At 43.0% G+C, this 8,761-nt stretch overlaps 1 protein-coding gene across 9 annotated transcripts in view; it reads right to left on the reverse strand.

Moving 5' to 3' along the window:
- The window catches only part of LOC103734307 (putative zinc finger protein 812), a 42,480-nt gene extending 34,159 nt beyond the window's left edge, over positions 1 to 8,321 (reverse strand). For 5 of the 9 annotated variants that reach the window (XM_029563552.1, XM_029563551.1, XM_017798171.2 and 2 more), the window contains exons 1-2: positions 7,745 to 8,320; positions 7,396 to 7,488 (exon numbers count right to left, since the gene is read on the reverse strand). The gene's annotated coding sequence lies outside the window, so the exon portion shown is untranslated. Of the gene's footprint in view, positions 1 to 7,395; positions 7,489 to 7,744 lie in introns of all 9 variants that reach the window. The other 4 variants (XM_029563547.1, XM_029563548.1, XM_008833189.3 and 1 more) reach the window with 2 other exon arrangements.
- Between the last annotated feature and the right edge of the window lie 440 nt (positions 8,322 to 8,761).

An 8,761-nucleotide genomic window follows, 5' to 3' on the forward strand; every position in this document is an offset into this window, starting at 1 on the left:
CCAGGGGTGGTGGCCCACACCTGTAATCCCAACACTTGAGGGACTTAGGCAGGAGGATCAGGAGTTTGAGGCCAGCCCTGGCTAAGTTTGATGCCAGCCTGGGCTACATGAGACTTTATCTCAAAAAGAAAAAACAACCTACCACAGATAACAAGTACAACCTTGAAACTAGTTACAGAATTTTCCAGAGCTGCAGTAATTTTCCATGTTTTCTGTTTGCTTGTAGTATGTTTGTCCAAGCACATTTCCATAAACCAACCCATTCTACCTTTCATTTTTATTTTATTTATAAGTACTGGAGGTGATTTTATAGTTTAGCCTTTTTAAAATTCTTTTCCTTAGAAACAGAATCTTGTTATGTAGCCCAGACTGACCTTACAATCCTCTCACCACTACCATGTTCAGCTTCTAATTTAGTCTTTTGTGGTCCTAGAATGGAAGCCAGGGACTCAAACATGCTAAGTGCTACATCCCCAACCTTCTTTTTACTTTTTATTTTGAGACACAGTCTTATTAAGTTGCTCAGGCTGGCCTTGAACTCTCTATAGCTCTGAATTTTCAATCTTCTTCCCTGACTGACTTCCCCAGAATCTGGGATCACATACTTGAGGCACCAGGCCTGGCTCTAATTTAACCCTTAGATAACAGTATCATTACTAAGAAGGTGTCTAAATGTGAAGAGTCATTAACATGGTTTGTGATGGTGATACTAGGTCTATTGCAACAGTATATCCCCTCACTTTAGGGAAGAATTCAAACTTCTTCCTTTATACTTTTTAAAGCAAGAAATGTAAACCTGATAATTACTATTAGAAAAGTAAAATAAGTATAGATGTATAGAAGAGCACATGAAGGCTGAGTGACCCCACACTGGACTGTGACACCACGCTATTTATTCATCTGAACTCCAAATTACCCTGCAATACCTGCCAAAGAATACACTTGCCGGGTGTGGTGGCCCACACTTTTAATCCCAGCACTTGGGAGGTAGAGGCAGGCATATCTCCATGAGTTCAAGGCCAACCTGGTCTACACAGAGTTCCAGGCCAGCTGGGGCTACAGGGAGACCCTGTCTCCAAAAAAAAAAAAAAAAAAAAAAAACCCAAAACCCAAAACCCAATACACAAAACTAATAAGAATGCAATACTGGTTTCTTTCCCCTCCTCTCTCCCTCCCTTTTAGCTCTGCCTGACCTGGAATTCATCCAGGCTACTCCTGAACTTAAGATCTACCTACCTCACCTTCCAGATGCTAGGGTTGTAGGTATGCATCACAGCCAGCCATGTGCCATTTTCAGCCAGTAAATTGTGAAAACTTACTAGGCACCAATTTATAAATATAAACATGTTCTTTTTTTTTTTTTTTTTTTTTTCTTTTTTTTTTTTTTTTTTTTTTACTTTATGTATTTGTATTTTATGGTATGAGTGTTTTGATGGCATATATGTAATTACACCACACGCATGCAATGCCCACAGAGGCCAAAAGAGAGCATCAGATCCTCTGGAAGTGGAGTGGTTGTTGCAGGGTGTGGTGGTGCATGCCTTTAATCCCAGCACTAGGGAGGCAGAGGCAGGCGGATCTCTCTGAGTTCAGGGCCAGCCTAGTCTACGTAGTGAGTTCTAGGACAGCTAGGGCTACAGAGAGACCCTGTCTCAAAAAGACAAAAAAAAAAAAGTAAGAAAACAATGATCATGCTACATGAAAAAAAAGCCAAACATGACAACATGGCATATAGCAGCCAGCACTCTTAACCGCTGAGTCAGCTCTCTAGTCCCATATTTTTATCTACTTTTATTATTTTTAAAATTATGTGTATATGTGCATTTCTGTGTGGGTTTGTACATGTGAGAGCAGTGCTGGAATTACAGGCTGTTGTGAGCTGCCCAACATGGGTGCTGGTAATTGAACTCAGGTCCTCTAGAAGAGTAGTACACGTTCTTAACCACCAAGACATTTCTCCAGCCCTAAAAACTTATTCAGACAGTCTCCCTGTAGCCCCAGCTGGCTAGGGACCTGGTATGTAGATCATGCTAGCCTTGATCTCCCAAAGATCAACCTGCCTCTGCCTGGGTTTAAAGGCATGGGTCACCACATTCATGTTCTCTAATGAAGGTTGAATCCATGACTTGGCTTAGGCAGGCAGTTTTGTGATCAGCATCTTTTATTCAAAATTATGTTATTAGGGACATTGAGATGTAGCTCAGTAGTATAGCAGTAGCCTAGCACTGACAAGACCCAGGATTCCATTCCCAGGACCATGAGAGGAAAAAGAAAGTCAAGTAATTCATCCTTGATTGGCATCTATTATGGATTTATGTTTCCAATTAGGCATGGTGGCACATGCCTGTAACTCCAGTAGGGGATGCTGAGGTAAGACTGCTTATAGTTCAAGGTCCAGCTAGCTCACTGGGACCTCAAAGACAAAATTACAGTAGACAGTATGGATAGTTAAGGCAAAGTGTGCCTTCAGAGCTTTCAGCCACACCACATTGGCAGGAGAGTCTTCTGGTCCTTTCTTTACCCAGAGAATGATTCAAAACCCCCAATATTCTTGTATCTGAAAGGAGTCACCCTAGCCACACAGTAAAACCCTGTCTGAAAAAAAACAAACAAAAAAGTCTACAGTCCAATGCCATTAAATATATGACAAGAGGCAAAAAAAAGGATTCTGATTAATATTCCACAATTCTGTTGACCTACATTTCTTTTGTTCTGGTTTTTGTTGTTTTTAAAAAAAAATTTTTTTTAATTTTATTTTATGTGCATAAGTGTTATGCCTGCATGTATGTGAGTGCAACCACGTCATGCAGTGCCCACAGAGGACAGAGAGCTTCAGATCCCCTGGAACTGGAGTTGCAGATGGTTGTTAGCCACCATGTAGGTGCTGGGATTCGAACCCAGCTCTTCTGCAAGAGCAGCCAGTGCTTTTACCCACTGAGCCATCTCTCCAGCCCAGTTGTTGTTTTTAAGATGAGGTCCCAGACTGGCCTTGAACTCACTATATGTAGCTGAGGATGACCTTGATCCTCTGATTCCCTTGCCTCCACCTCCTCAGTCCCAGAACTATAGAAATCCAACACTATGCCCAGTTATGTGCAGTGCTGGGGACAGACCTTGGGTTTCCTGCATACTAGACGCATGCTGCCAACTGAGCCACATCCCCATCTCCACATTTGTTTCTAACTGAATACAATTTCAAGAAATAGTGCTGAAATATCTTTTATTCTAGTACACTGAGTTCACCACTGTAATGTTAAAGCATGCATATTCACAAATTTAGCAGATATTGCCAATAGTTCAAATATTTCTTCACTAAACTCTGCTGCTAGCATTAGACATCCTTATAAACTGTACCTTTTTTTGGGGGGGGTCATTTTGAGACAGGGTCTCTCTATAGCCCCAGCTGGACTGGAATTCCCTATGTAGGCCAGTCTTGAACTCACAGAGATCCACCTATCTCTGCCTCTGCTGGGATTAAAGGCATGCACCACCATGCCCAGTCAGCACCCCATCAATTTTTATTTATTTATGTGTATGAGTGTTTTGCCTGCATGTAAGTGTACCCATGTCATGCAAAGCCAGACATGGCCATAAATGTCAAAAGAGGCATCAGATCTCCTGGAACTGGAGTTAGGGACAGTTGTTAGTTGCCACTTAGGCACTGGAAACTGAACCTGTGTCCCCTGCAAGAGCAACCAGTGTTCCCAACTGCTGAGCCATCTCTCTAGCCCTCCATCAATTTTTAATCTCTATCCAGCTAGCTCACTGGGACCCCAAAGAGGAAACAGTAGACAGTATGGATAGTGTTAAGGCAAAGTGTGCCTTGAGAGCTTTCAGCCACACCACATTGCCAGGGGAGTCTTCTGGTCCTTTACCCACAGAATGATTCCAAACCCCAACATACTGGTATCTGGAAGGAGTCACACAGGACTGGTTTCTCCTGTAACTAGAACTAGAACATTCCCCCAGGGAAACTGAGTCCTAGTTTGAACAGGGGAAACCCAAGGTAGACTGAAAACCACTCAAACAGGCCTTGACTGTTTATGAACATATAAACACTTGCCAAGACTGATAATTAACACAGGTGAGTTTTCTGTCCTGCTTTTCTGTTGTTATGGTTGTTGTCTATCTAGAGAGTGACTCACTGTAGCCTTGGGTAGCCTGGAACTTGCTGTATAGACCAAACTGGCCTCAAACTTACAGTGATCCTTCTGCTTCTGACTTCACCTCCCAACTGCTGCAGTTAGAGTTGTGCACCATCAAAGAAAATTTCTGAAATTACTGTCAAACCAGGGATTAGCCCTTGAGGCACTCCTCTTCTCGCTGTAGAAATATGATCAGTCTATGTTTGTAATGCCGTCCTTGCCTCTTTTTCAACTTGGTTACTCCTCTGCCCTGTCATTTGGTCTCAGCTTAAACAGACCTCACTTTTCTAGGGGATGAATATGATCAAAGTACATTATATACATGACTTTTTTTGTCTTTTTGAGACGGTTTCCTTGTAGCCCCAGCTGGCCTGGAACTGGCTATGTAGACCAAGATGGCTTCGAATTCACAAAGATCCGCCTGCCTCTGCCTCCTGAATGTTTTAAAATGTCATAATGAAACTCATTATTTTGTACAATAAAGATATGCTAATAAAAAGATATTCTGGAGCCATTAAAAAAAAGAAGGAAGAAAAACACAGCTGCACCTGGTAGCACAGCCTATAAGCCCAGGTACTCTGGAGGCTGATATAGGAGGATCATAAACCCAAGGCCTGCCTGGACTACAGAGGAAGGCAAGGGTAGCCTGGGCCATTCAGTGAGTCTGTGGCCCCACATGATGAGAGAACTGACTCCTGTGCATTGTCCTCCTCCACTCACACACCTGGCACATGTGCACAAAGACATACACAGATAATAAATAAAATGTAATTAAAAATTGTTTTAAAGCCCATCGTAGTGGTGCACACTTGGAGGCAGAGGCAGGCGGGAGTTCAAGGCCAACCTGTTCTACATAGCATGTTCCAGGTCACCTGGGAGGTAGAGGCAGGTGGATCTCTGTGAGACTGCAGCCAGCCTGGTCTACATAGCGAGTTCCAGGCCAACTGGGGCTACAGGGAGACTCTGTCTCAAAAAGATCAAAAAAAAAAAAAGTTTTAAGTAAAAAGAGATTGGGTTTGGTTTATACTGAGTTCAGTATTGTATAACTGTATTAATTCAACAGTGAACCTAAAAATTTTATAGCCACTTTTGAAAGAGATGTATCTTTGTTATGGAAACTGCTATTGGGTATGTTAAAGCTGTAATGAAATGCTTCTTCTAAAAAATAAAAAAATATACAATAAAAATAAAGAATAAATAAAAATAAAAAAATTTTTTAAAAAAGAGATTGGGTATGCAACTCAGTGGTAGAGCACTTATTCAGCATACCCAAGGATCTAGGATCAATGCCCAATCTTTCTCTCTCTCTCTCTCTCTCTCTCTCTCTCTCTCTCTCTCTCACACACACACACACACACACACACACACACGCACGCCCTCATTTTCTTACCTTCACATGCTATCATATACCAGTAGAGTATATAATACTTCCAAAAACGCTGACCAATTTTGTAATAACACACTAACACTGTACCTAGAAGAACAGGCTTAGGCTGAATTACTTCACTATCTCCCACTTCTTTTATAGTGCTGAGGATGAAAATTTGAGTTTCACATTACCCTAGGCAACTTGCTAGCTCTACCACTTCACTCAATCAGGCATTCAAGCATCAATTTTCAGAAAATAAAAGAAATGGAAAAAAACATTCAAACATACCATGCAAATACAAACAAATATCAAAATGTGTAATAGGCTCAAAGAATGCATGACTCTTCAAAATGTCAGTATAACTAGGGCTGAAAAGATGGTTCAGTACTTAAGAGCATTGGCTATTCTTGCAGAAGACCTGGGTTCGACCCAAATGGCAACTAAGAACTATCCCTAACTCCAGTTGCAGGGGATCAGACACCCTCTTCTGTCTTCCTTAGGCATTGCATGATACAGGTGCACTTACACAGTCAGTCAATATACTCATACACATAAAATACTTTAAAAAAATAATTTTCGTTATATTGATAACAAAAAACAGCAACTACTCTAGGTTCGAAGATCTTAAAATACATCTGAAAATTGCAATGTAAGAACTGTGAAGAGCAGCTGGAGAGACGGCTCACTAGTTAGCACATACTGCTCTTCCAGAGGACCAGAATTCAGTTCCCAGCATCCAGTCAGGTGGCTCACAACCACCTGTAATTCCAGCTCCAGGGCACCCAACACCATCTTCTGACCTCCAACAGCAGTGCTCATGTGCACAAATCCACACATAGACACATATTGCATACACATCATTTTAAAAAATTAAGTAAAATAAAATATTAAAAAACAAAAAAGAACTCTGAAGAGGTCTTGGGCTTACAGTTCAGTGATAGAGTTTGGTTAGCATGCACAAAACCCTAGGCTCACTTTTCAGTACCACAAAAAAAAAAAACTTTGAAGAAGAGATCTTAGACCTAAAACACCGAAAAGCTTATTTCACAACAATGTGAAGAATTCTAATTTTACAGAAAGATTATTAGGTAGCATTATTGTTTTTAATTCTCTTGGTTACTATTAGAGTTTTACTGGGTCAATATGTCCATCTTCAGAAGATGCAATTCCCAATTACATAATGTATTATGCCTAAACCTGGCATGGTGTCACACGCCCTCAATCCCAGCTGTTGGGGGGGCAGACAGAAACATCTTGATTGAGGCCAGCTTGGTCTACATAGTGAGTTCCAGGCCAGTTAGGGCTAGGTAGTGAGACCCTGTCTCAAAAAATAAAAGATATCATGGCTGCAAATTCTCAAACATTTCACCATAAAAGGTATTTTATTTTTCCTTGGAAAAGTAGTCAGTTCAACTAGTACTAGTCTAACAAAGCCTCCATTTTTTTCCTCCTGAAGGGCGGGTTTTAAAGTGTGCAAGGAGGCAAAGGCCTGCACCGTTCAGACAATAGCTAACTATTTAGGTTAGGGGTGTAGCTCTGTAGGGGAAGACTGCTTAGCATCATGAGGCTTGGAGTCCCATTCCCAGCATCAAAAAAAGACAGCAACTTAGTATCCTTACCTTTCTTCCAACGGAAAGCCCTGTTTGGGATCTATGTACGTTTTCTATTTGTATGCAGATAAATGCACCCCGCAGAAGACTGTAAAAAAGTTATCTTCTACCAGAATGCAAAGTATCTCAGGCGAATAAAGGATGGCCCAAGAGTGCGAAATTTTAGGATGAAATATTTGTTTACACATACACACACACACACACACACACACACACACAAAACCAAAAAAAAAAAAAAAAAATTAAAGAGGAAATGGCTCTCGTCACCCACCTTTCAGTCAATGTTCGGCTGAAGGAGCCAGAATCGCGGGGTTCTAGAATGGACCTCGTCAATGTGATGCCAATCAATGGCGGCAAGTCTATTCTGGTTAAAAAAAAAAAAATCAAATAAACACAAGTTCATCAAGGTTACTTCAATGAGGTTTTGGAAGAAGGCTGGATGAAAACACCTCCTGGCGGCCGCGGCACCTGAAGGATGCGGCGCGCTAGTGGCCCGAAGAGGACGCGCGTCCCCAGGGCTGCCGCGATCAATGGCGGCTCTGCGGAGGCCCCGAGGCCCGCCTCGTCCTCATCCCCACCGCATCCCCCGCCGTAACGGCATCCCCTCACAGAATCCTCACCGATGCCAGGGTAAGAAACCGACCACCGACGAGAACGCCTCCGGGATCAGAGAAGAAAAAAAAAAAGGAGGGGGGGGAAGAGAAAGGCCCTGTTTGTGACGTCACTTCCGCTTCCGGCTCCAGGCTCTCCGCCACGTTGGAGCTTCTCAAACCCGAAAGAAAAACTCGTTTATTTTCGTATCCCGAGAGGTGTAACCTCCTTCGGGTGGGCTGGTGAGGGGAGACTACTCTGAAAAAGAGCCAAGGTCGAGGTCAGAAGCCGGGCGCCGAGAAGGGCGGGAGAGGCCACAGGCGGGGCCGCAGGCGGAGCCAGCTCCGCGCTTGCGCAGGATGATGGCGGACCGGTGGGGTGAGGGTGGGGGTGGAGACGCCCCCGACGGGATGCTGCTGACAAAAACTTTTCTCCTTGCCTCTCCCGCGCCCTCCGAGCCCCTCTTAAGAACGCTTAGCTATGTTGCCCAATCCGCCAACTCAGTAAAAATGATCCGTCTTTCCCATTCAGGCACTCTTGTCTTCAGATACCTTTATTTCGACATTTCTTTGTGTGCATTGCTGGGCCCAGTGCTGAAACCTCCGTCTTGATTCTGCTGTTTTCAGAATGATTTTTTTTTTTTTTTTTTTTTTTTTCTCTTCTGGGGCTGGGGCTGTAGCTCAGTTGGTGGAGTGCTTGCCTAGCATGTATGAAGCCCTGGGTTCCATCCCCCAGCAACAAATAAACAGGGTGTGTTGGTGCATGTCTGTGATCCCATCACTGGGGAGGTGGAGAACAGGAGTTCAAAGGCCAGCCTCCACTACCAAGTAGGTTCGAGGCCAGCTTGGGCTACATGAAACCCTGTCTCCAAAAATATAAAATAAAGGTTGGTTCCTGTTTTTGATTCATTGTGTAGTCGGGTGTGTGTGTGTGTGTGTGTGTGTGTGTGTGTGTGTGTTTCTCCTTTTTTGTTGTTTTGGTTTTTTGTTTTGGTCTTTTTTGAGACAGGGTCTTCCTGTAGCATCAGCTGGCCTGGAATTCACTAT

This window comes from Nannospalax galili, unplaced genomic scaffold (assembly GCF_000622305.1).
Source record: "Nannospalax galili isolate Female #2095 unplaced genomic scaffold, S.galili_v1.0 scaffold1736, whole genome shotgun sequence".
NCBI lineage: Eukaryota > Metazoa > Chordata > Mammalia > Rodentia > Spalacidae > Nannospalax > Nannospalax galili.